General features: G+C 43.5%; 1 long non-coding RNA gene across 1 annotated transcript; it reads right to left on the reverse strand.

Moving 5' to 3' along the window:
• Positions 1-887: 887 nt before the first annotated feature.
• Positions 888-25,601, reverse strand: LOC145345372 (uncharacterized). Its single transcript, XR_013887051.1, has 2 exons — positions 25,439-25,601; positions 888-2,197 (listed from the first exon to the last, which is right to left on the reverse strand). It is a non-coding gene; the product is annotated as an uncharacterized LOC145345372 (long non-coding RNA).
• Positions 25,602-25,840: the final 239 nt, after the last annotated feature.

The raw sequence follows: 25,840 nt of genomic DNA on the forward strand, positions 1-25,840 counted from the left end.
ATGTAATTTATAACAGTGTTTTGAATGGTATGTACATGTGAGTTTGTTTTGGTGCGGTATTATATTTGGCTGTGATTCATTGTCAATTTGTCATTCACTGTATTTGAAAATAAAAGTTATTCTAAATCTCTCAGCACCTAACATGGTGTAAGTGTGTGATAGCCCATCGCCTTCTAATTATTATTATGGTCATGCATATATTTGCAACATTAATTACATAATTTTCACACTTTGGACTCAATAATTTGATCTATACAACCGTTCAAATTTTGTTTTTACTTTTCAGCTTGATGTCTGATAAATATTCTGAAAAAAAAGATTAATCTAAGTAGAAATATTGGCCAAGGCTATTATTTCTATCTGTCTGGTTTTAGATCACAGTTATTGGTGTTGATCACTTGTGAATACTGACCAGTGTGAACTGGCTGTGTACCTGTTTTATGAATATGAGAAAGGGGTTAGTTAGATAAGTAGGCTGCACAGCTGGTTTGTGATACAGAGTGATGCCCTGTGCTGGTCCAATTCCTGAAACCCTTGTCTTCTCAATCTTGCCCCTTGCCCGAGGTGTGGCGATCCACAGGTTAAATCACCACCATTCAGCTATCCTCCTCAAAGGGTGGTTATGTGGTACAATGCAACTTTACTTTTAGCTTCAAAAGGAAGAGGAACACACCCATCTGTCAATGCCAATCAATATATGTTTGTACTACTCTATACATGCATGCGATTTTAATGCAACTCCAGTGGGTTGGACTGCAGTTAAGCCCATGATAGCAGAAGTAATCCCAGTTCTGTTTTTGTACATTTGGCTTTGATAAGGTACCTACAGTTTGAGAGGGGCAGGCTGTAAGGATCTTCTGGCGTGAGATGAGAAATTATCCAACACATTCTGACTGCATAAAGTTTATTGCTCTTAAAACAACTTAAAGAAGAAAAACAACATATTATAAGTTACAGACTGATGTGGATTAAAATATGTTGATGATATTACAATTGAATGAAATATTGTCTAAGATCTGGACAGGACCAAGTGTTAGCGTGAGTGGGTGAAACAACCACTACGGGCTCAGGGTGAAGTCCAATAATGGCACAGCTTTATTTTCTTTTACGTCGATGGAGAAGCGCAGTCAGGACATATAATCGGACTGTCCCAAAAGCGCTCTGCCCGTCCCTCACAGCAGGCTATAGTTATACCTGAACTTTGGTGCAGTACGCAGTTCAAATGCTAATACTTTGTTTACAGTCTTCGACCTTAGCCATCCCGTCTCGATGTTTTCAAGTGTTGAGGAAATTGTTTTAGGTGTGTGTTAATCGTTTTGTCTGATTGGTTATTAATAGCCTAGAATCTCTTAGTTTTGAACCATAGGTGTGTCATCAATCTCAAAAGAGGTTTTGAGGGGCCAGGAATGTTTCCTTAACTATGCTAATTTTAGGTGTTTCCATGGGTTGTTTGACTGTTATAGAAGCGCTGATTTTGATGTGGTGAGAATTTAGTTCCTGTAGGTGCCATCCTGTCCAGCTTCCCTTATGTGCTAGCCCTCATTTGCATTCTAAAAGCATGCTCTTGCCTACTGATTGGTGTCTGTTACTTTGTGATTTTTAGTGGAGAGGCTCCGAGTGTAACTTTAGTCAGCTTCCATTTTGTGTGCCCAATTTCATAAAATTTGTTGTCCAATAACACAAAGGAGGTGCAAAGATTGTAAACATCTGAAAAAAAAAATACAGGGTGGGAGCATTAGGTTTTTCAGTTATCAGCATCCAGACACAATTCAACCTCTGACCTTGTCCCCACTTTGGACTTGCATGCCAGTGCAGTGAGATTGTCATAGTGCTGGTATAAATCTCCCATTGCGGTGTGATTACTTGCAAAATTAGGCATCATGTCCTGCAAGTGGAAGAACCCAGTCTGTTGGAACTGAGGTTAAGGCTGGTGCGCTTAACAGATTGGAGGAATGAAATCAGCTCGGATTTATGGAGGGATTTCCAAATACACAATTTTGGAGATCTCATTGAACAGGATGTTTGAAATGTGTCCCTCCACACTTCTTCGCTGCTGCATGAATTAACAACATTTTGTAAATATTTGACATTTTCAGGGTGAGCCACTGCTCAAATTGTTCACTGCCCAATAGCAACAAGCAGGATGAGATTGAAATGGAAACAAAGTGCAGGGAAATCTTAATCAGTCCGGCAGCATCTGTGGAGAGAGAAACAGAGGTTAACATTTTAAGTCCAATATAAATCTTTACCACAAGGTCCCACATCAGAGGTGTGTGTAACATTACAACACATTGGATTGGCGATAGTAATATTGAGAGAGATAGAAAACTGGTTCACAGACAGGAGACAAGGGATAGGAATGAAAGGGTATATTTCCAATGGTAAGCAGTGACGAGTGGGGGAACCACAGGGATCAGTGCTGGGACCCCAGCTATTCACAATTACCTTAATGATTTAAATGAGAGAACTGAATGTAATATCTCCAAACTTATAGATCACCCAAAGTTGGGTCGACGGGTGAGCTGTGAAGAGGATGCAGAGTTGATTTTGTGCATTTTGGGCAATTACATGGCACATGCAGTACAGCGTGGATCAATGAGAGAATTTCTACTTTGGTAGAGAAAAAAAAACAGGAAGATGGATTATTGAAAGAATGGCTACAGATTTGGAGAAGGGAATGTGCAATGTGACCTTGGTATCCTTGTACACCAATTGCTGAAAGTAAGTATGCAGGTGCAACAGACAGTAAGAAGGCAAATACTATGTTGGCATTCATAGCCAGAGGATTGAGTGTAGGAACAGAGAGAACTTGCAGCAATTATACAGGACATTGGTCAGACACACATGGAATACTGTGTGTGGTTTTAGAATTGTACAGTCATACAGCATAGGAAAGCTTCTTTGGCCCATTGAGTCACCAGTAACTACCACTAAAGTCACACTAATGCCATTTCCAAGCACTTGTCCCATGTGTTGTCGCTGTTATGATATTTCAAGTGCTCATCCAAATACTTTTTAAAGGTTGCAAGTTTTTCGACCTCCACTACCTTCCCAGGCAGTGCATTCAGATTCTCACTGCACAGAAATGTTTCTCTTTCTCAAATTTCCTCTGAATCTCCTGTCCCTCATTCTTGTGATCAACCCCTCAATGAAGGGGAACGGCTGCTTCATATTCCTGTCCATTCCCCACATAATCTGATATACCTCAATCATGGGCTCCCTCAGCCTCCCCTACTCTGACAAAGAATCTGAGCTGATACAGTCTTTCCTTACAGAAAAATGCTCCATGGTGGCACAGTGGTTAGCACTGCTGCCTCACAGTTCCATGGACACAGGTTCGATTACTGGCCGGGGTCACTGTCTGTCTGAGGTTTGCACGTTCTCCCCACACCTGCATGGATTTCCACAAGTTGCTCCAGTTCCCTCTTAAAGTCCAGTAGGCATGATGATTAGGTGCATTGGCCATACTAAATTTACTTTCAGTCTATCCGAACAGGTGCAGGAGTGTGGCAACTAGACATTTTTCACAGTTACTTCATTGCAGTGTTAATACAAGTGTACCTGTGACACTAATAAATTAAGATATTTAAAATATCCTGCTGAATCTTCTTGGTACCCTCTCCAGTACAATCACATCCTTCCTACAGTGAACTGGACAGAGTACTTGAGCTGTGGCCTAAGCAATGCTTTGTACAGCTCCAAAATTACCTCCTTGCTCATCCACACTTAAGCCATGATGGGTAAAAGTAAGCATCTCATCTGCCTTCTTAACTATCCTATTCACCTGCTCTGCCACCTTCACTGATCTGTGAGTACATATCCCAAGATCCCTCTGTTCCTCTAAGCTTTCTAATGTCCTGACATTCATTAAATACTTCATAGTCTTGTTCCTTTTTCCAAAGTGCATCACCTCACACTTAGAGTTAAATGCCATCTGCCACTGCTCTGCCAATTTGATTAACCCATCATATTTTTGTTTTACATATGACCTTCTACTTCACTATAAACCAACCTAGCAATCTTAGTGTCATCTGCAATCTTGCTTATCATTCATCACCCGCGTGTATAACAAACCATAAAGGTCCCAGTACACATCACTGGACACTGGCATCCAGTCACTCCATTAGCTTTCTACACTAGACTTTGAGTCCAATTACTAAGCTTGTTTCAGATCCACCTTGCAAGCTTCCCTGAATTCCACGTGCTTCAACCTTGTCAGTCAGTCTCCCATGTGGGACCTTGTCAAAAGGCTCTGCAAAAATCAATATAAACTACACCAACTGCACTTCCCTGATCCACACACAATCACATATTTGAAAAATTCCAAATTTATTAGGCATGGTGTCCCTCTGGCAAAGCATTGCTGACTATCCCTTATTAACCCATGCCTTTTCAACTGGAGATTATTTTTCTTCTTCAGTAGGTTCTCCAATGGTTTCCCTACCACTGACATGAAACTCAGCAATATGTAATTTCCTGGTTCATCTCTACTACCCTTCTTGAAAAGTGGAACCATATTAGCCATCTTTCTGTCCTCTGGGCCTTCCCCCATGACTAGAGTGGAATTAAACATTTGCATCAGAGCCCCTGCAATTTCCTGCACTGCTTCCCATGCAGCCTGGGATTCAATTCACCTGGGCCTGTACATTTGTACTCGTTTGAGCCCAAAGTCTCCAATACCTCCTCCCCATAGGTTAAACTGCTCCAGATCCTCATTGTCTATTTTCCTGAGTGAAGACCAATTAAAAGTACTCAGTTAACACTCTCCCATTGTCCTGGGCTCTCGCACATAGATTGCCCCATTGGTCTCTAACGAGTCCTAGTCTATTCCTGGTTTGCCTCTAATGTATGTATAGAATATCTTAGGATTCACCCTAATCTTGTTCACAAGTCTTTTTTCATCTTCCCTTTTTGCTCTTCTACTTGTTTTCCCTCTTCCATTTCCTATATTTGACTAGGGCCATAGCTGGATTGCTCCATTTGGGCATGCCTTTCTCTTCTTCCTTATTCAGTCCTGAATTGTCTTAGACATCTGAGGTTCCCTGAGCTTATCGGTCCTAAATTTCCCCCTAAGTGTACACTTTGGACCCGCACTCTACCCATTTCTGTTTTGAATGTCACCCCACTGCTCTGCTGTAAACGTTACCGTAAGGAGCTGTTCCCAGTCAATTTGGCCAGATCCTGCCTTATTTTAATAAAATTTGCCTTACCACAACCCTAATCAGTGTTTTACAGGACATTTTTCCCCTTGTTAAAAAAAAACTTGAACCTGACCATGTTGTGGTCACTATCACTAAAATGATCTGCCACTGCCACATTGCACATTTCTCCATATTCCTTCCCCAGGTCCAGTCTTGCTCTATCACTTCGATATATTGAAAACTCCTCTGAGTACAATTCAAGAGATCTGTCCCCGCTAAACGATTTACAACTATCCTAATTTATGACGGGGGAGTTGAAATCTTGCAGTATACTTACTGGATTATTATTCAAACACACCACAGAGAGCTGTATATATATCTGTTCCTTTATTTCCCACTGAATCTTCTGGGGCTCATAATATGCTCCCAGTAATGTGTCTATCCCCTTAAGTTCTACCACAGGGCTTCATTTGAAGACCCCTGGAAGACATCACATCTCCTTACTGAAGTAATCGACTCTTGTTAAGGCACAAGCCAGAAAGTCCAAGGTGTTTTGTAAAGACCCAACGTTTTACATTTCATTTTGGCACTGGTGAGCATAGTGACCCACTAGAAAGATTTTCTTAAACAAAATTTAAGACACAGTTTGAATAAAACAAAGTAAAACATATCTTTTATCAATTACAGGACTTAATCATGGCACAACATTACTCCTAACAGCTAGCTAACTCTTGTTATTCCAAGTTGAGCAACATCCCACAGACATACACACTTCTTCAGCATTAGATAGCACAAAAAGTAGTAATCTCACATGATACTGGATTTTCAGCTTTTTAGTATTTCTGGACAGCGAAGTACAGCAGTTATTAAAGGATGTAACCTCCAAACTGCAAAATGTTAGAAGTCAACCCAGCCTCCAGCAGCTTCCAAAACAACAACCCAGACAACAAAATCTGCAACTACAGAGAGGGGGAAAAAAAACCTTGCCATTTCTCTCAGCTTCTGTGAAAATACCTGCTTCCCCATCACATGACCATACCTGCAAATCATTCCAATGAATCCCCACTCTGCAAACACCGAGGAAAACAGCATTAGTTTAGATGAAAACTGACATTCCAGCCACTAGAAACAATTACGTTATTGCAACAATGCAGGATGCCAGTAAACACTATGGCACCCACAAAATGCTAAGGATTGCTCAAAACGTCCTGCAGAGAAACAAAACATGATTAAAATACATTTCTTAAGGCACAGTATCATCATACACTACTTACTTAGTAGTGCTACACCACCTCCCTTTTTAAACCCTCCTCTGTATCACTTCAAGATTCTATACCCTGAAATGTTGAGTTGCTAGTCCTACCCTTCCCTCATCCATGTTTCTAGTATGGCAACAATAACAAACTTTCATTGTCTCCTTATTTGAGGAAGGATGTTCTTGTCATAGAAGGAGCACAACAAAAGTTACCAACTGATTCCTGAGATGATGGGACTGATGTATGAAGAGAGAAAATTGAACAGGGATTCTCATAGAAACCTATAATAATTCTAACAGGACGAGACAGGGTAGTTGTAGGAAGAATCGTCCCAATGGCAGCGGAGTTCAGAACAAAAGGTTATAGTTCAAGATAACATTTAAGACTGAAATGTGGAGAAATTTCTTTACCCGGAGAGTGGTGAGCCTGTGAACTTCTCTCCCACAGAAAGCAGCTGGGACCAAAACATTTTTGTGTTTTCAAGGAGTTAGATGTTACTCTTGTGGCTAAAGGGATCACAGTATATGGGGCAAAGGGGGAATAGGTCACAGATAGATGACCAGCCACGATCTTAATGAATGGCAGAGCAGGTTTGAGGGGCTGAATGGCCTACTCATGCTATTTCCAACGTTTCTCAGTCTTCAGAACTTCTTCAGCAAGATTAAAACTGAATGAACAACAGTCAATCAAGTTTTGGGAAAAAAGAAACAAACAGTAGGGATTGCAGAATTGATTTTTTCCCCCTTTGAAAAACTAACATAAGTATGCATATAAAAATACACTCAAATCTATAGTCACAAGCAAATGCACAAATAATCACACGCAGGTGCACATACAAACACAAATACAATACAGAACATAAATATGTACACACAATTACACACAGACACACACAAAATGTATTCACACTTGCAAACATACACACCACAAATTTTCACAGAAAATGTACACATGACACACATGGAAATAGACTTAAATCCACGTTCACACAGTCACACCCACACACAGCTTGAGAGTGGCCTCTCCCCTTCTCCCCCACACCACCTCCTTCCGGATCCAGCCCATCCCCCACCGTGCAAACAAGCAGCCAGACACTTTTTTACATTGACATCTGCTCAGAGCCCTGCTGCAGGCATGCCACACAAAGGATGTGCCGCTTTCAGGATACTTGCTGCTTGCTTCGTTGCTGGGCTCCTGAGGGCTGAAGCTTCATTTGACTACCACCATGAAAGACAGAGCTGGGGTGGGGGAGACTAGACCAGTGAGTTACTCCCATCAATGTCAAGCACTGCCTAGGAGGAATAGCATTTAGAATCACAAAAACCCTACAGTTTAGAAGGAGACCTTTAGGTCCATCAATCCTGCAGCCACAACAATCCCACCCAGTCCCTATCTCTGTAAACTCACGTATTTGCTTTGCTAATCCACATGACACTAAGGGGCAATTTAGCATGGCCTATCAACCTAACCCACACATCTTTGGACTGTGGGCGGAAACCAGAGCATCTGGAAGAAACCCATGCAGGCACTGGGAGAACGTGCAATCTCCACAGTCTACATCCTAGCTAAGAGTGTAACATTACATTCTGCACTGTATGAATGGTACACTTTTTCTGTATAGCATAAAATAAACAACGCTTTTCAATGTATAAAATACATGTGACAATAATAAATCAAATCCAACACAATTCAAATAACATTTGCATCCTGCAGAACATTTAACTTTCAAAATACCCCAAGGCATCCAAGGAATTTGCCTCTTTTATTATTACTATAGAGATTAATCGTTTCAGCAATCATTCAATGTTTCATTGTATGGTTAAATGTAGGAGTTGGCTGTATGAGTATAGGGCATTGAAGGTGGCAGGACTGGGGGAAAAGAACAGTTAATAAAGCATGCAGTATCCTGGGTTTTATTAAGAGGGAATAGAGCACAAGGGCAAGGAGGTTATGCTGAACTTGTACAAGGCACTAGTTATGCCTTGGCTGGAATATTTGATTTGATTTATTATTGTCACATGTATTAACATACAGCAAAAAGTATTGTTTCTTATGCACTACATAGAAAAATCATATTGTTCATGGAGAAGGAAACAAGAGAGTTACAGCCATAGCAAGGGTGTCGAGAAAGATCAATTTAATGCAAGATAAATCAGTTCAGTCTGACAGCAGCAGAGAAGAAGCTGTTCTTGAGTTGGTTGGTAAGTGACCTCAGATTTTTGCATTTCTTTCCCCCAACGAAAGTTGGAAGAGAGAATGTCCGACGTCCTTGATCATGCTGGCTGCTTTTCCGCGGTATCTATCTAAACACTTTTTAAAAGACAACATTGTGCCGGCCTCTACTGCTACCCCGGCAGCTTGTTCCAGACACTGACTACCCTGTGTGTGAAAACAGTTGCCCTTCTGGACACTTTTGTATCTCTCCCCTCTCACATTAAACTGATGCTCTCTAGTATTAGATCCCTAATCTTTGGGAAAAAAGATACTGACCGTCCAGGATTATTGCGGGAACAATAATCTCTCCTTCAATGTCAACAAACAAAGGAGAACGACTTAGGAAACATAAAAGGAGAACATGCCCGTCTACATCAATGGGGATGAAGTAGAAAGGATCGAAAGCTTCATGTTCCCTCCATGCTGACACTATAGTTAAGAAAGCTCACTAATGCCTCTACTTCCTCAGAGGACTAAGGAAATTTGGCACGTCAGCTACGACTCTCACCAACTTTTACAGATGCACCATAGAAAGCATTCTTTCTGGTTGTATCACAGCTTGGTACGGGCTCCTGCTCTGCCCAAGACCACAAGGAACTACAAGAGGTCGTGAACGTAGCCCAATCCATCACACAAACCAGCCTCCCATGCATTGACTCTGTCTACACTTCTCATTGCCTCAGCAAAGCAGCAGCATAATTAAGAACCCCACGGACCCCAGGCATTCTCATTTCCACCTTCTCCATTGGGAAAAAGATACAAAAGTCTGAGGTCACATACCAACCAACTCAAGAACAACTTCTTCCCTGCTGCGGTCAGACATTTGAATGGACCTACCTCACATTAATTTGATCTTTCTGTACACCCTAGGTATGACTGTAACACTACATTTCGCGCTCTCTCGTTTCCTTCTCTATTAACGGTATGCATTGTCTTTAAAGCGTGCAAGAAACAATACTTTTCACTCTATGTTAATACAGGTGACAATAATAAATCAAAGCAAATTTACAATCTTGTGTATTGTTCTATTGCTGAATGGAAGATGGATAGCTTGGACGTAACTAAATTGCCAAATAAGTGTAAGAATTCCTGGACTCAGTTTTATAGCACAGAGAGAAAAATAAAACTGAGACATGCAGTGATGGACCTTTGGCCCATCATGTCTGCACTGACCATCAAGCACCTATCGAGTCTAATGCCATTATCCAGCACTTGCTCCATATTCTTGGAGGCTACATTGTTTCAAGTGCTTATCTGAATGTTTCTTCAGTGTTGTGAGGATACCCGCCTGAAAATTTTCTCTGAAATCCCATTTAAATCTCCTGACCTTTGCCATAAATCTTACTTCCTAGTTATAAAATCACTCTCCTCCCCCCACTAAGGGGAAAATTTCTTTGTCCCTCACATGGACAACATGGTGGCACATGGTCAGCACTGCTGCCTCACAGCGCCAGGGATGCAGGTTCAATGCTGGCCTTTGGTGACTGTGTGTGGAATCTGCACATTCTCCCCATGTCCGTATGGGTTTCCACCGGGTGCTCCAGTTTCCTCCCACATGCCGAAAATCAGCAGGTTAGGTTGACTGGCCATGCTAAAATAACTTCTTAGTGTCAGGAAGATCAACGGGGTAAATTTGTGGGGTTAAAGGGATATGGCGTGGGTAGGATTGTTGTTGGTACAGGCTTGATGGGCCGAATGGCTGCTTTCTATAGGGGTTCTATGATTTTGTACACCTTGGTCAGTGCCCCACTCCTCAACCTTCACTGCTCTGAGGAAAACAACCCCGTCCTAACCAGCCTCTCTTCACAGTTAAGATAACATAATAACATAACATAAGAAATAGGAGCAGGAGTAGGCCATCTGGCCCTTCGAGCCTGCCCCGCCATTCAATAAGATCATGGCTGATCTGTCATGGCTCAGTTCCACTTTCCCGCCCTCTATCCCCTCTCTTATCAAAAACCCATCAACCCGCGTCTTAAAAAAAATTTAGCGAGGCAGCCTCCACCACTTCAACGGGCAGAGAATTCCAGAGATTCACCACCCTTTGAGTGAAGAAGTTCCTCCTCAACTCCGTTCTAAACCGCCCCCCTTTTATCTTGAGGCTGTGCCCCCTAGTCCTACTGTCTTTTTTGAGCGGGAAGAGTCTCTCCACCTCTATCCTATCCATGCCATTCATCATCTTATACGTCTCAATAAGATCTCCCCTCATTCTTCTAAACTGTAATGAGTACAAGCCTAGTTTATTCAGCCTCCCCTCATAGCTCAACCCCCTCAACTCCGGTATCAGCCTAGTAAACCTCCTCTGCACTCCCTCCAAGGCCAAAATATCTTTGCGCAGGTGCGGCGCCCAAAACTGCACACAGTACTCCAGCTGCGGCCTCACCAATGCCCTATACAGCTGCAGCAAGACCTCCCTACTTTTATATTCAATCCCCCTCGCTATGAAAGCCAGCATCCCATTCGCCTTCCTGACCACCTGTTGCACCTGCAAGCTGGGTTTTTGCGATTCATGCACAAGGACCCCGAGGTCCCTCTGCACCGTCGCCTGCTGCAGTTTTTCGCCACGTAAGTAATAGTCCTTCCTACCATTATTCCTACCAAAGTGGACCACCTCACACTTGCCAACATTAAATTCCATTTGCCATTTCCTGGCCCATTCGCCCAGCCTATCTAGATCCTTCTGCAGACTCTCCACACCCTCCGCACAATTTGCCGTTCCCCCAATCTTGGTGTCATCAGCAAATTTCGACACCCTACACTCGGTTCCCTCCTCCAGATCATCTATATAAATGGTAAAAAGCTGAGGCCCCAGCACCGACCCCTGGGGCACTCCACTTCAGCCGAGGCAACATCCTGGTGACCCTTCTCTGCATCCTGGCTAATGCAATCGCACCCTTCCGAGAGGGTGCTCATCATGATTCCTCATGGAAGGCTGAAACAGAAGAGGGAGTCATGCGGGATCCATGGTGAGCTGATAAGATGGATACACAACTGGCTTGTTCATAAAACAGAGAAAAGCAGGGAAGGATGTTTTTCTGACTGGAGAGATGTGACCAGAGGTATTCCTTACAGAACAGTTTTGGAATCCCATTTACATACAAGCACATATATTAACGATCTGGAGGAAAACACAAATGTTTTGATTGGTATGCTTGCGGATGACACAAAAATTGGGGGAGCTATGGACAATGAGGAGGATGACCAGGGGATAAAGCAGGATATAGATAAAATGGAGACTTGGATGGAGAAATGGCAGATGGAATTTAATCCGGACAATTGTAAGGTGATGCATTTTGGAAGGTATAATGGAGGAGGGAAGTATGCAGTAAATGGAAGAACACGTACAAAATTTAAACTAAGCAGGGATCTAGGTGCATAGGTCCACAGTTCAACACAAGTGGCAACAATTGGATAAAGTGGTCAGGAAGGCATATGACATGTTTGCCTTCAATGTTCGAGGAGTAAGTGAATAAAAATTCTCATGTTGTAGCTGTATAGAATTTTAGTTAGGCCACATTTGGAATATTGCCTACAGTTCTGGTTGCTACATTACCAGAAGGTAATGGAGGCTTTGGAAAGGGTGCACAAAAGGCTTTACCAGATGTTGCCCAGTTTGGAAGGCATTAGCTATGAGAAGAGATTTTCACTTGAATGTCAGAAGCTGAGGGGCGACCTGATAGAATTTTACAGAATTATGAGAGACATGGATATTCAGAGTCATTCTCCCAGATTAGAAATGTCACTTACTAGGGTAGATTGGTTTAAATTAAAAGCGGGAAAGTTTAAAGGACATGTGGAAGGCAGATTTTTTTTATATACAGAGGTTGCTACGTCGCTGGAATGTGCTGCCAGAAGAGATGGTAGAAACAAATACCACAGGAAGGCTTAAGAGACATCTTGCTCAATACATGGATAGGCCAGGAATAGAGGGATACACGCTGCATTGAGGCAAAAGGTCATTAGTTTACAAAAGTGGCATGTGTCAACACAGCCTTGGTGGGGTGCAGGGCCTGTTTCAGTGCTGTACTGTCCCTTGTTCAAAACGGCACACTGTACTTTAGCTGTGGCCTAACAAATATTCCATACAGCTACATCATAACCTCACTGCTCTTACATTCTATGCCTCAGCAATAAAGGCAAGTTTCTTATATGCCTTTTTAAACAACTTAACTACCTCTCCTGCTGACTTCAGAGATCATTCAATGTGCAACAAGGTGGCAAAATGGTTAGCAGTGTACCTCACAGCACCAGGGACCTGCGTTTGATTCCCTGCTTAGGTCACTGTCTTGTAGAGTCTGCATGTTCTTCCCATGTCTACATGAGTTTCCTGCTGATGCTCTGGTTTCCTCTCACAGTCCAAAGGACATACTGGTTAAGTGAACTGGCCATGCTAAATTCTCCCTCAGTGTACCTGAACAGGTGCCAGAGTGTGGCATCTAGGAGTATTTTCACAGTAACTACACTGTAGTGTTAATGTAAGCCTAATTGTGACAATAATAAACAAATTAAAAACTCCAAATGTATCCCAAAGTCCCTCTAGTCCTCTATACTTCTTAGTGTCCTACTGTTCGTTGTGTATTCCCTTGTCCTCCCGACATGCTGATGTTGCTTCTGATATAATACCTCAGTGTGCACCTTCTTCTTTTACAATACCTCAGACGTGTTGGGCCAGTTTGCAACTGATACAAATGGTAAGAACCAAACTACTGGGTCTTAGCTGCCACCTACCGGCCAGGCGCAAACAGTACATCTAGATAAGTATGTACCAGCGACCATTTTACATTCAAGTGGCAGAAACTGAGCAGGCAGCTTCATATCAAAATGGCTGCAAAGCATTTAGTTCATCTGTGCAGCTGCAAAACCAAAGGAGGTAAACCCCACATAAACTGGAATATAGTCGTTATCCTAGCTGGCCTTTTTGATTCACTATCAGATGTGGTCACTTTTCACACCTAATCTCAGCTTCTTGCACTTTTGAATGCTAGGAATTTCAGAGCATCATAAGGAGCTTGGAGAGTATCAGGGAATAGTGAGTCAAGTGGTGAAGAATTTCCAACCTCCTTCTATGGCCAAGAAGTGCTAGCATTGGACTCGAACCTGTAGCTGCTGGTCCAGCAGTGGGAATAATACCAGTGCGCTACAAGGCCTCTCTGAAGGCAACAGGACAGGTAGATCAGGGGGTTTAGAAGGAATATCATAGAGTCCCTGTATTGCAGGATACGGCCATTTGAGCCTGCACCAAAACCAATCCCACCCATGCCCTAAACCCCACATATTTACCCTGCTAACTCACTTGATATTAAGGCACAATTTAGCATGACAAATCAACTTAACCTGAATACTTTTGGATTGTGGGAAGAAACCACGCTGCCAGAGAAAAGCCACGCAACAGTGGGAGAACTTCCAAACGCCACACGGTCACCTGAGGCTGGAAGTGAACGCAGGTCCATGAGACAGCAGTGCTAACCTCTCTGCCGCTCTGTCACGTATGGGATATGTGCTATTATAGGGTGAGTCATAGAACACAAGAGCAGGAGGTTATAACGGAGCTGTATAAAACACTGGTTAGGCCACAGCTAAAGTACTATGTGCAATTTTGGTCACCACACTTTAGGAAGGATGTGATTGCACTCTCTCCAGTGCAGAGGAGATTCACCAGGATGTTGCCTGGGCTGGAACATTCCAGCTATGGAGAGAGGATGGTGAGGCTGGGTTTTTTTTTCCTTTGCAGAGAGACGGCTGAAGGGGGAAACCTGATTGAGATGTGCAAAATTACAAAGGGTATGGACATGGTAGATAGGAAGAAACTTTTCCTTTTGTGGAGTGGTCAATAACCAGGGGGCAGAATAGAGGAGCAGGAGGTTTAGAGGGGATTTGAGGAAAAGTGTTTTCACCAAGAGGGTGGCAGGAATCTGGAATTTGCTGCCTGAAAGTGAGTTAGAGGCAGGAGCTCTCACAACAATTAAGAAGCATTTAGATGAGCACTTGAAATGCCACAGCATATACAGCCACGGACCACGTTCTGGAAAATAGCTTTAGGGTGAATCAGTGCCTGATGGTTGGTTCAAACACAATGAGCAGTAGGGCCTCTTTTTCTAATAGAAATCTCTACCAGTATGTTACACTTTCAAACTGAATTTGATGCTTTTGCATCCATATAATTCACAAATTTCAACCATCTTGACAATGATATGTTATCACATCTACTTGGCCCTCCTGTAAAGATAGGATCAGGAGTAGGCCATTCATTCCAATTAACTTCCTTCCCCAGCTGATAGGACATTTAATGCTTTTAAACGCAAACTATCACCATAGCCTTTTACATTACTGTTAATCAGAAATCTATCAATCTCTGCTTCAAACATACTCAGTGACTTAGCTTCCATAACCTTCTGGGGTAGAGTATTCCAAAGCCTCACAATTCTCTGCGTAAAGAAATTCTTTCATCATCCGTCCCCTAAGTGGCATCCCACTTACTTTGAAATTGTGTCCCCTGGTTCTCGACTCCCTCAATCAAAGGGAACATCCCCACTGTCAATTTACATCAGTTTTTTTTTATATGTTTCAAATGAGATAGTCTCTCATTCTTCAAAATTCTAGAGAATACAGGGCATAGTTTCCTCCAGTCTCTCTTCATAAGGTAGTCCCACTCTTCCCAGAACAAGTCTGATGAACCTTTGCTGTACTCCCTCTGTAACAATAGTATCATTTCTGAGATAAGGGGACCAAAACTGCACAAAGTACTCCAGATGACGCCTAACCAAGCTTTGAAACAAGCCTTCACTATTCCTGTATTTAAATCTGTGTGCAATAAAGACCTTGGGTTCTTGTTACTTTGAATGGGGCTGCAGATCAGTACGGATCAAAACTGATAATTTAAACAACCAGAAAAATGCAGAAGGTCACTGAACAACATGGATATGATAGTTGATTCATCATAAAGCAAGAGTGATGCATGACAGAAATGTTAATCTAAGTAATTTGGTGAAAATGCAGTATTACATCAGCACAGTTTAGGATTTCTTCCAAAAAAACTAATATCAAAAGTCACCAGCACTAAACTGTGTGATTTAGAAGCACAAAAACATGGTAAATGTGTCATTTCGGTCTTTGGAGTCATAAGAACATAAGAACATAAGAAATAGGAGCAGGAGTAGGCCATCTAGCCCTTCGAGCCTGCCCCGCCATTCAATAAGATCATGGCTGATCTGTTGTGGCTCAGTTCCACTTTCCTGCCCTCTCCCCATAACCCTTAATCCCCTCTCTTATCAAGAACCCATCAACCCGCTTCTTAAAAATATTTAGCGAGGCAGCCTCCACCACTTCAACGGGCAGAGAATTCCAGAGATTCACCACCCTTTGAGTGAAGAAGTTCCTCCTCAACTCCGTTCTAAACCGCCTCCCCTTTATCTTGAGGCTGTGCCCCCTAGTCCTACTGTCTTTTTTGAGCGGGAAGAGTCTCTCCACCTCTATCCTATCCATCCCATTCATCATCTTATACGTCTCAATGAGATCTCCCCTCATTCTTCTAAACTCTAACGAGTACAAGCCTAGTTTATTCAGCCTCTCCTCATAGCTCAATCCCCTCAACTCCGGTATCAGCCTAGTAAACCTCCTCTGCACTCCCTCCAGGGCCAAAATATCCTTGCGCAGGTGCGGCGCCCAAAACTGCACACAGTACTCCAGCTGCGGCCTCATCAATGCCCTATACAGCTGCAGCAAGACCTCCCTACTTTTATATTCAATCCCCCTCGCTATGAAGGCCAGCATCCCATTCGCCTTCCTGACCACCTGCTGCACCTGCAAGCTGGGTTTTTGCGACTCATGCACAAGGACCCCGAGGTCCCTCTGCACCGTCGCCTGCTGCAGTTTTTCGCCACGTAAGTAATAGTCCTTCCTACCATTCTTCCTACCAAAGTGGACCACCTCACACTTGCCAACATTAAATTCCATTTGCCATTTCCTGGCCCATTCGCCCAGCCTATCTAGATCCTTCTGCAGACTCTCCACACCCTCCGCACAATTTGCCTTTCCCCCAATCTTGGTGTCATCAGCAAATTTCGACACCCTGCACTCGGTTCCCTCCTCCAGATCATCTATATAAATGGTAAATAGCTGAGGCCCCAGCACCGACCCCTGGGGCACCCCACTAGTCACCAACCGCCAATCCGAATAGCACCCATTGACCCCCAGTCTCTGCCTCCTATTTGACAACCAATCCTCTATCCACGCTAACACCCTACCCCCAACTCCATGCCCCCTGACCTTCTGCAATAACCTCTTGTGAGGTACCTTGTCAAACGCCTTCTGAAAATCCAGAAAGACCACATCCACCGGCTCTCCTCTATCCACTGCCCTAGACAGATCCTCATAGAACTCCAGTAAATTTGTCAGACACGACTTCCCTTTAATGAAACCGTGTTGCGCCCGCCCTATCAAGCAATTCCCTTCAAGATGCCTCGCAATTTCCTCCTTAATGACGGATTCTAACATTTTACCTACCACAGACTGTTACTAGAGAGGTGGTGCTCGACAGACTGGAGGGGCTGATTGTGGACAAGTCCCCAGGACCGGATGGAATGCATCCGAGGGTTCTGAAAGAAATGGCGGAGGTTATAGTGGATGCCTTGGTGGTTATTTTCCAGACGTCGCTGGATTCCGGGTAAGTGCCGGAAGATTGGAAAACGGCTAATGTTACGCCGTTGTGCTATTATGTAGGGAATGAAAATTGGAAGATGAGTAGGAGCAGTGTTATTGATTAAGGGAATTACTACAATGTTAGTAATCAATGACAATAATACAGGCAGAAAAAAAACATTGGCTACACCATGGCTGGCAAAATGTTTCAAGTTGGGATGCAAAATTACCAAGTACATTTTATCAATTCAAAGAATCATAGAATGTTTACATTGCAGAACAAGGTAATTCGACCTATCGAGCCTGCATCAACAATAATCCTACCTACACCCCATCCCTGTAGCACATAGTGTCAGGCTGGTTAGCATGGTAAATAAGGGGATATTTAGCATGGCTTGTCCACCTAATGTGTACATCTTTGGACTGTGGGAGGAAATTGGAGCACCCAAAGGAAACTCGCACAACGTGGGGAGAAGGTACAAACTCCACACACACAGACTGTCACCCAAGGCTGGAATTGAACCTGGGTGCCTGGTATTGTGAGGCAGCTGTGCTAACCACTGTGCCACCATGCTGCCTCAGATCAGAGAGAAGATGGTCGAAAATAGCAAAGTTGATTTTAGGGGAGACTTCAGATTCCATATAGATCAGGAAGGAAGCAGCACCCCTAGGGAGACCTGGCACATCAGCAGTCATTCTCTACTCCCATCTCCCAGAGTAATCCAAGGTGTATGACATGCCATGCAGTGGGATTTCCAACAACTGAAGGTTAACCCTCACTGAGGAAATAGCCCTTTGAATTGACAGGATTCTCTTTGCTGCTTTATCCGTTCTCCTTTGGATATCTCAGTTCATGGAACTGTTCTTATAAACCTCTTTTGCAATCTCCACAATGCGTTCACATCCTTCCCACAGTGTGGCACTCAGAACTGTACACAAAATTTCAGCTGAGATCTAACTAGTGTCTTGTTGAAGTTTAGCATAACCCCCTTGCTCTTGTACTTTACTGTTATCATCATCGAATCACTACAGTGCAAAAGGAAGCCATTTGGCCCATTGAATATACATTGACTCTTACAGGCTTACTCCACAATCCCACACATTTAGCCTGGTAATCACCCTAACCTATATATCATTAGGCAGCAAGGATCAATTTAGCATGGCCAATCCACATAACCTGCACATTTTTGGACTGTGGGAGTAAATCACAAACCTGGAGGAAACTTATGCAGACATGGGGAGAATATGCAAACTTCACACAGTTACCAAAGGCCAGAATGGAACCTGAGTCCATGGTGCCTTTTGGCTAAGATCAAGTGTAGTATTAACATGCTGTGCTTGGTTGAAGCCATTGGGTTACATTTTAGCTTCATTTGAAGCAGTTTTTAAAAAGCGGCATCTCGGCCTTTTGGCTAAGATGCAAATGAGATCAAGCCTTGGAGGAGGAGCTATGCCTACTCCAATCAGCTTAGTTCATGTAGATCAAGCTCAGGACAGGAGGTGAGAGCCTTGTCTTGTCAGCTTGGATTGGGAATGTCTTATTTGTTGAGATTCTGAATTGGACTTGATTGAATTGGATTTAAAAAAAAAAATGCCTTTAGTACCCCAAGATGTGTAGCTTTGGGGGATTAGCAGGGAAAGTATGTGGGGTTATGGGGATAGAAGTGAGATGCTCTGCCAGAGAGTTGGTGCAGACTTGGTAGGCTGAATGTTCTCCTTCTACATTGTGAGGACTCTAAGATGTACCCTTTTGAAATTCTAAACTGTCCTCATCATAGTTTACAATACTTCCAAGTTTTGTATCATCCGCTAACTTTCAAATTGTCCCCAACAAAACAAAGATCCAGACCAATACTCACATCTGTGAAGAGAGAACAGAGCAATCATGGCTGGATGACTCTTCGTTGGATTTCAATTGTCAGCTCTGACACAGGGTCATCCAAAATTAAATGTTATTTATTAGTCACAAGTAGGTTACGTTCACACTGCAATAAAGTTATTGTGAAAATCTCCTAGTTTCCACAACCTGGCACCTGCTCGGGTTCACTGAGGGAAAATTTAGCATGGCCAATGCATCTAACCGGCACATCTTTGGACTGTGGGAGGAAACTGGAACACCCTGAGGAAACCCATGTAGACACAGGGAGAATGTGCAGACTCCGCACAGACAGTGACCCAAGCCGGGAATTGAACCCAGGTGCCTGGTGCTGTGAGGCCAGAATGCTAACCACTGTGCCATCCTAGACTGGAAACATTAGTTCTGTTTTGTCTACACAGATGCTGCCAGACCTCCTGAGACTTTCTGGCCTTTTCTGTTTTTGTTTCAGATTCTAACATCTGCAGACATTTGATTTGATCTCAGTGTTCGTCAGTTTGCTTATAAATGGCAAAAAGAGGGAGAGAGGGTAAAGGGACATGCCTCTCACAAAGGTGTACCTGCACTTGGAAACAACGTGTGATTCTAACACTCAATCTCACTGCAGCATTTGTAACAAAGCTGGACCTTCAGGTCATAGTGGGATAGGCTCACTGTGTTGCCCTCTCACCTTCTGTTCTATAAGAGATCACGTACTCACCGTGCCTGAGAAAGAGGTGTCTGTATTGCATTTTGTGCTCTAAGCGGAGGACTGATCATATTTACTCTGGTTTACTGACTTAATCTGTAGTCAGACAAAGTATATCGGAATATGGCCAGGTATAGGATAGAGAAAGATATATTCGTGCCTAATGAAACGGAATATCTGAGGAGAACAAACAGGCAACAGAATCAGTGTTACTGTCTGATTGTAATGCAATGCATTAACATGCATGTTTTCTGCGCAAGGTGTAAGATGATTTATTTTTACAGTGAGTTATCAGAAAACCTTATTAAATGCTGGTATGGCAGGAATTTCATTGGACACAAGTGTTCCTCTTTTAAGGTCAAACCAAATAAACAAATTCAAATTAAATTAGGACAAAATAAAAGGGGCAGTTCCCCAAAAGGAAGGGGGTACAGCCCAAACAAAAACCGAAGCACAAAGGAAACTTTAACAAACATCAACTTAAAATGTGATTATTCGGGTCAATAATGAACCCCATCCCCTGCGGTGTCCAATGAGTGTGGAAGGCGTCAACTGTGCCTGCCGACACCGCACGTTCCCTCTCCAGGGATACCTGGCTGTGAACGTAGCCGCAGTAGAGGGGCACGCAGTCAAGATGGACGGCCCCCTTGATCATCAAGGACCTTATGCACCCTGGACAGACTCTTTTCCACCTTCTTTCATTGGGAAAAAGATATAAAAGTCTGAGGAAGTGTACCAACCAACTCAAAAACAGCGTCTTCCCTGTTGTCATCAGATTTTTGAATGGACCTACCTCATATTAAGTTGATCTACCTCTACACACTAGCTATGACTGTAACACGACTTTCTGCATTCTCCCCTTCACTTCTTTGTGTAGAGTATGTTTTGTCTGTATAGTGTGCAAGAAACAGTACTTTTCATTGTATACTAATATATGACAATAGTAAATCAAATCAAAACCCTGGTTCAATTCCATGCTTATATAGCGTATACAGTGTCTGCACATTCTCTCTTGTTTCTGCGCGAGATTTCTCCGAGTGTTCCAATTTCCTCCCACAGCCTGAAAGACAAGCCAGTTAGGTGCAATGGCCATGCTAAATTCTCCCTCAGCGTACCTGAACAGGTGCTGAAATGTATTTTCACAATAATTTCATTGCAGTGTTAATGTAAGCCTAGTTGTGACACTTAGATATAAAAGATCATTTCCCTTATCAGTCTTCTCTGCGCAATAAGAGTCCAAGTCTATCTATTTTCTCCTTTTAGCTCAAATGCTCCATTCCAAGCAACATCCTGGTGAATCCCTCTAGTTCTATCTCATTCCTCCTGTAGTGAAGTGACCAGAACAGCACATAATACTCCAACTGTGGCCTAACCAGAGCTCCAGTATTAGTTCTTGTTCTTGTAGCCTGCCTCATTCATGGCATTTGGCCTGATGGGGGTGGGAGATTGAAAGCAATTGATTTAGTCTAAAATTATGGTTGGTGCAGGCTCCATAGGCTGAAGAATGCACAGTAGGATTCTATGATAGTATAAATCTAGATTTGCAGATATGTCTAGAGTAACAGTAACTGTGATTAAAAAGGCACATCTGGTTCACTCAGGTCCTTTGGTGGCTACACATGACTCAAGACCCCCCACAATGTGCTTGAATCCCTACCAACCTGGCCGTTGCACCCTATGAAAGAATAAACAAAACAAGTTTGCATTGGGAATGAGACTAGCATTCGTGACTAAACACTACAATTGCAATTTTCTTCACAGAATCCCTACAGTGCAGAAGGAGGCCATTGAGCTCATTGAGCCTGCACTGACAACAGTCCTACCCAGGCTCTATCTCCATAACCCCATGCATTTACCATCCTAGTCCCCCTGACACTAAGGGGCAATTTAGCAAGGTCAATTTTCCAAACTCTATGGGAGGAAACACACACAGATATGGAGTGAACATGCAGACTCCACATGGACAGTGATCCAAGGCTGGAATTGAGCTCTGGTCCCTGGCGCTTTGAGTGCTAAGCACTGTGCCACTCTGGTTATATCTTCATGAGATATAACCAGAGACACTGTCTCTGTACGTAGGGTGTTACAGCACAAAATGGGGCCTTTCAGCACATTGTATCTGTGCCGATAATCAAGCAACAATATAGTCTATTGCGGTGGCACTTAACCTTTTCATGTAAATTATTCTTCAATGTTGAGCCACAATGCCTCTCATTCAGTTGAGCAAAGGTTGCAATGATCTGTGGAACTTATACTGGCTGGTATTCTCCAACCTCATCCACAGCTGACATTCTCCAGACCCACTGCTGTGAATAGAGATTAGCAAAAATGCCAAATTCTCTGCACTCGCTGGTAGTGATGGTAAGTAGTGTGGACATGGGAACATTCTGGGTAGTGTACCACTGAGCCTGGTTTGGTGCATCAGAATTTGAAAAACTGTGTACCCAACAACAAAACAAGTGACATTTCCATACAGTGACCCAGTGATTAGCACTGCTGCCTCATAGAGCTAGGGGCCAGGTTTCGATTCTGGCCTTGGCTGACTGTGCGTGGAATTTGCATGTTCATAGAATCCCTGCAGTAGGAAGGAGGCCATTTGGCTCACCAAATCTCCACCAACAACAATTCCATCCACACTCTATCCCTGTAACCCCACATATTTACCTTGTTAACCACCTGAAACAGCAGGACAGTTTTTAGCATGGCCAATGCACATAACACACACATCTTTGTACTGTGGGAAGAAACTAGAGCACCTGGAGGAAACCCACACAGACATGGAGAGAACGTACACACTCCACATAGTCACACAAGGCTGGAAATGAATCTGGGTCCCTGGCGCTGAGAGACAGCAACACCAACTGCTGTGCCACCCACATTCTCCCCTTGTTTGTGCAAAGTTCCTTTAGGTGCTCTGGTTTCCTCCCACACTCCAAAGATGTGCAGGTTAGACAGATTGGACATGCTAAATTGCACCTTACTGTTCCAGAATGTGGGAGCAGGAGATTTGCAGGGTAAATGCGTGGGGGGACAGGGTAAGGGTCTGGGTAAGATGCTCTGTCAGAGAATCTGTACAGATTCGATGGGATGAATATCTCCTTCTGCACTATAGCATCTTATGACTCAGAAGTAAGCAAAATACTATGGGTGCCATAATTAAACCATAGGACATAGAAAAGCTACAGCACAAACAGGGCCTTCAGCTCACAAGTTGCACCGAACATGTCCCTACCTATTAGGCTTACCTATAATCCTCTAAGTCCCATGTACTTATCCAAAAGTCTCTTAAAAGACCCTATCAACTCTGCCTCCACCACCAGTGCCAGCAGCCAATTCCATGCACCCACTACCCTTTGAGTGAAAACTTACTCCAACACCTCCTCTGTACCTGCTTCCCAGCACTCTAAACCTGTGTCCTCTTGTGGCAGCCATTTCAGCCTTGGGAAAAATCCTCAGAATCCACTCGATCAATACTTCCTAACATCTTGTACACCTCTCGTCCTTCGTCTCTCTAAGGAGAAAAGACCGAGCTCTCTCAACCTATAAGGCATGCCACCTAATCCAGGCAACATCCTTGTAAATCTCCTCTGCACCCTTTCTATGGCTTCCACATCCTTCCGGTAATGAGGTGACCAGAACTGAGCACAGTACTCCAAGTGGGGTCTGACTAGGCTCCTTTTTTTTAAATGTACATTTTAGCAAGGCTTTTGACAAGGTCCCATATAAGAGATTGACTGAGAAAGTGGAAATACAGGGAATTCAGGGAAACTTGATGAGATAGATCCAAAATTGGTTTAGTGAAAGAAACCAAAGGGTAGTGGTAGAAGATTGCTTGCGTGACTGGATACCAGTGTCCATTGATATACCACAAGGTTCAGTGCTATTATTGTTTGTTATATACATAAACAATATAGATACAGCGTGGGGGGAATGATAAGCAATTTTGCAGATGACACCAAGATTGGTTTGGAAGTTCATAGAATCCATGCAGTGCAGAAGGAGGCCATTTGGCCCATTGAGCCTGCACTGACCACAATCCCACCAGGCGCTATTCTTATAACCACATTTGTTTACCCTGCTAGTCTCTCTGACACTAACAGCCACTTTAATATGACCAATCAACCTAACATGCACATCTTTGAACTGTGGGAGAAAACCAGAGCACCCAGTGGAAACCCATGCAGACACAGGGAGAATGTACACACTCCACAGAGGCAGTCACTGGAGGCCAGAATTGAACCCAGGTCCCTAGTACTGTGAAATAGCAGTGCCACCCATCATAGTGAAGATGATGGTCATGGGTTACAAGCAGATGTAGATGGGTTGATCAGATGGGCAGAGCAGTGGTAAATGGCATTTAACCCTGCTAAGTATGACATAATACCACTTTTGGAAGAACAAACACGATGAGGGAATATTTAATGAATGTCAGGACAGCGGAAAGCTCAGAGAAACAGATGGATCTTGGTGTGCTTATAGATCTCAAATTGGCAAAACACGCCAATAAGATAGTCAAGAATAGGAAACTTGCTTTCATCAGTTGTGGCATAGAATAAGTGTGAGGAAGTAATGGAGTTGTAAGGAGGAATGGTTAGGCCACAGTTGGAATACTTGGTGCAATTCTAGTCACCTCACAATAGGAAGGAAGTGACAGCAGCAGATGTGATACAGAGGAGGTTCATCCAGATGTTGCTTTGGATGGAGCATCTGAGCTATAAAGGAGAGACTCAGTAGGGTAGGATTGTTTTCCTTAGTGCAGAGAAGACTGAGGAGGGAAATGATTGAAGTGTATAAAATTATTAAGGCAATGGACAGGGTAGGTAGGTTTAATTGAGCTTTTTTTTGAAAAAGTGTGTGACAAGTAGGCTTACATTAACACTGAAATGAAGTTACTGTGAAAATATCCGAGTCTCTACACTCCAGCGCCTGTTCAGGTACATTGAGGGAGAATTTAGCATGGCCAGAGCACCTGACCAGTACGTTTTTTTGGATTATGAGAGGAAACCAGAGTACTCGGAGGAAATCCTTGCAACACTGGGAGAATATGCAGACTCCACACAAACAATCACCAAAACTAAGAATTGAACCTGTTTCCCTGGTGCTGAGAGTCAGCAATACTAACGACTGTGCCGCCTCTTCTCCTTGGTTGAGGGGTCAATCATGGGGCGGGGGGGGGGGGGGGGGGGGGGGGTATAGATTTAGCTTAAGGGACAGGAGATTCAGGAGGGATTTGAGAAAGAAAGACACTGAGTTGGGAATCTGAAATGCACTGTCTGGGAAGGCAGTGGAAGCCAAAAACATTACACCCTTTAACAAAGTATTTGGACAAGCACTTGAAATATCTCAACATTCAAGTATATGGGATAAATGTAGCGAAATGGGATTAGCGCGACTGCAATGGTAGTTATTTTCGGTGCAGACTCAATCGACCTTTTTGGTGCTCTACAGATACTGAGTTTATCGAAATTTTCTGCTTCTAATAACATTCGGACACATCTGGTTTGTGAAAGTAAGATACAAACTATGCTTCAAAGGACATTATGATCTACTATCTCTGTTAGCTTGCAAGGTAGGTACTGTCCCCCAGCACTGACCAGCCCCCTCCACCCCTTCCCCCGTCACTCACTGCAGCTTCCGGGTCCAGTTCAGCCTGTATTCCGCGGATTTCACCAAAGGCCATACAGCTCACAGGGAAACAAGGCAACTTGCTGCTCTTCACTGGAACTGTTTAACTCCCTCCCTTTGCCTCTCTGATGCGAACTCTCCACACACACACACAAAGTCTACTGGCCGGGGGGTGGGGGGGGGGGGGGGTGGGGGGTGGGGGGGGGGGGTGGGGGGGAGTAAGGGCGCATGCGCCTTTGCTACCAGGCAAGGAGTTAGCACGCAGACGCAGACCCCAGATAATCCAACAACAACAAGCTACTGCATTGGTATCGCGCCAGCAACATCACACATTGGCTCAAAGCGGTTTGCAGGGTTGTCAACAAAGACAACCTGTCCAGAATGCAGAATTAGAAGCGCTGTC

This window comes from Carcharhinus amblyrhynchos, chromosome 7, assembly GCF_965287045.1.
Source record: "Carcharhinus amblyrhynchos chromosome 7, sCarAmb.v2.hapA, whole genome shotgun sequence".
In the NCBI taxonomy this organism is placed as follows: Eukaryota; Metazoa; Chordata; class Chondrichthyes; order Carcharhiniformes; family Carcharhinidae; genus Carcharhinus; species Carcharhinus amblyrhynchos.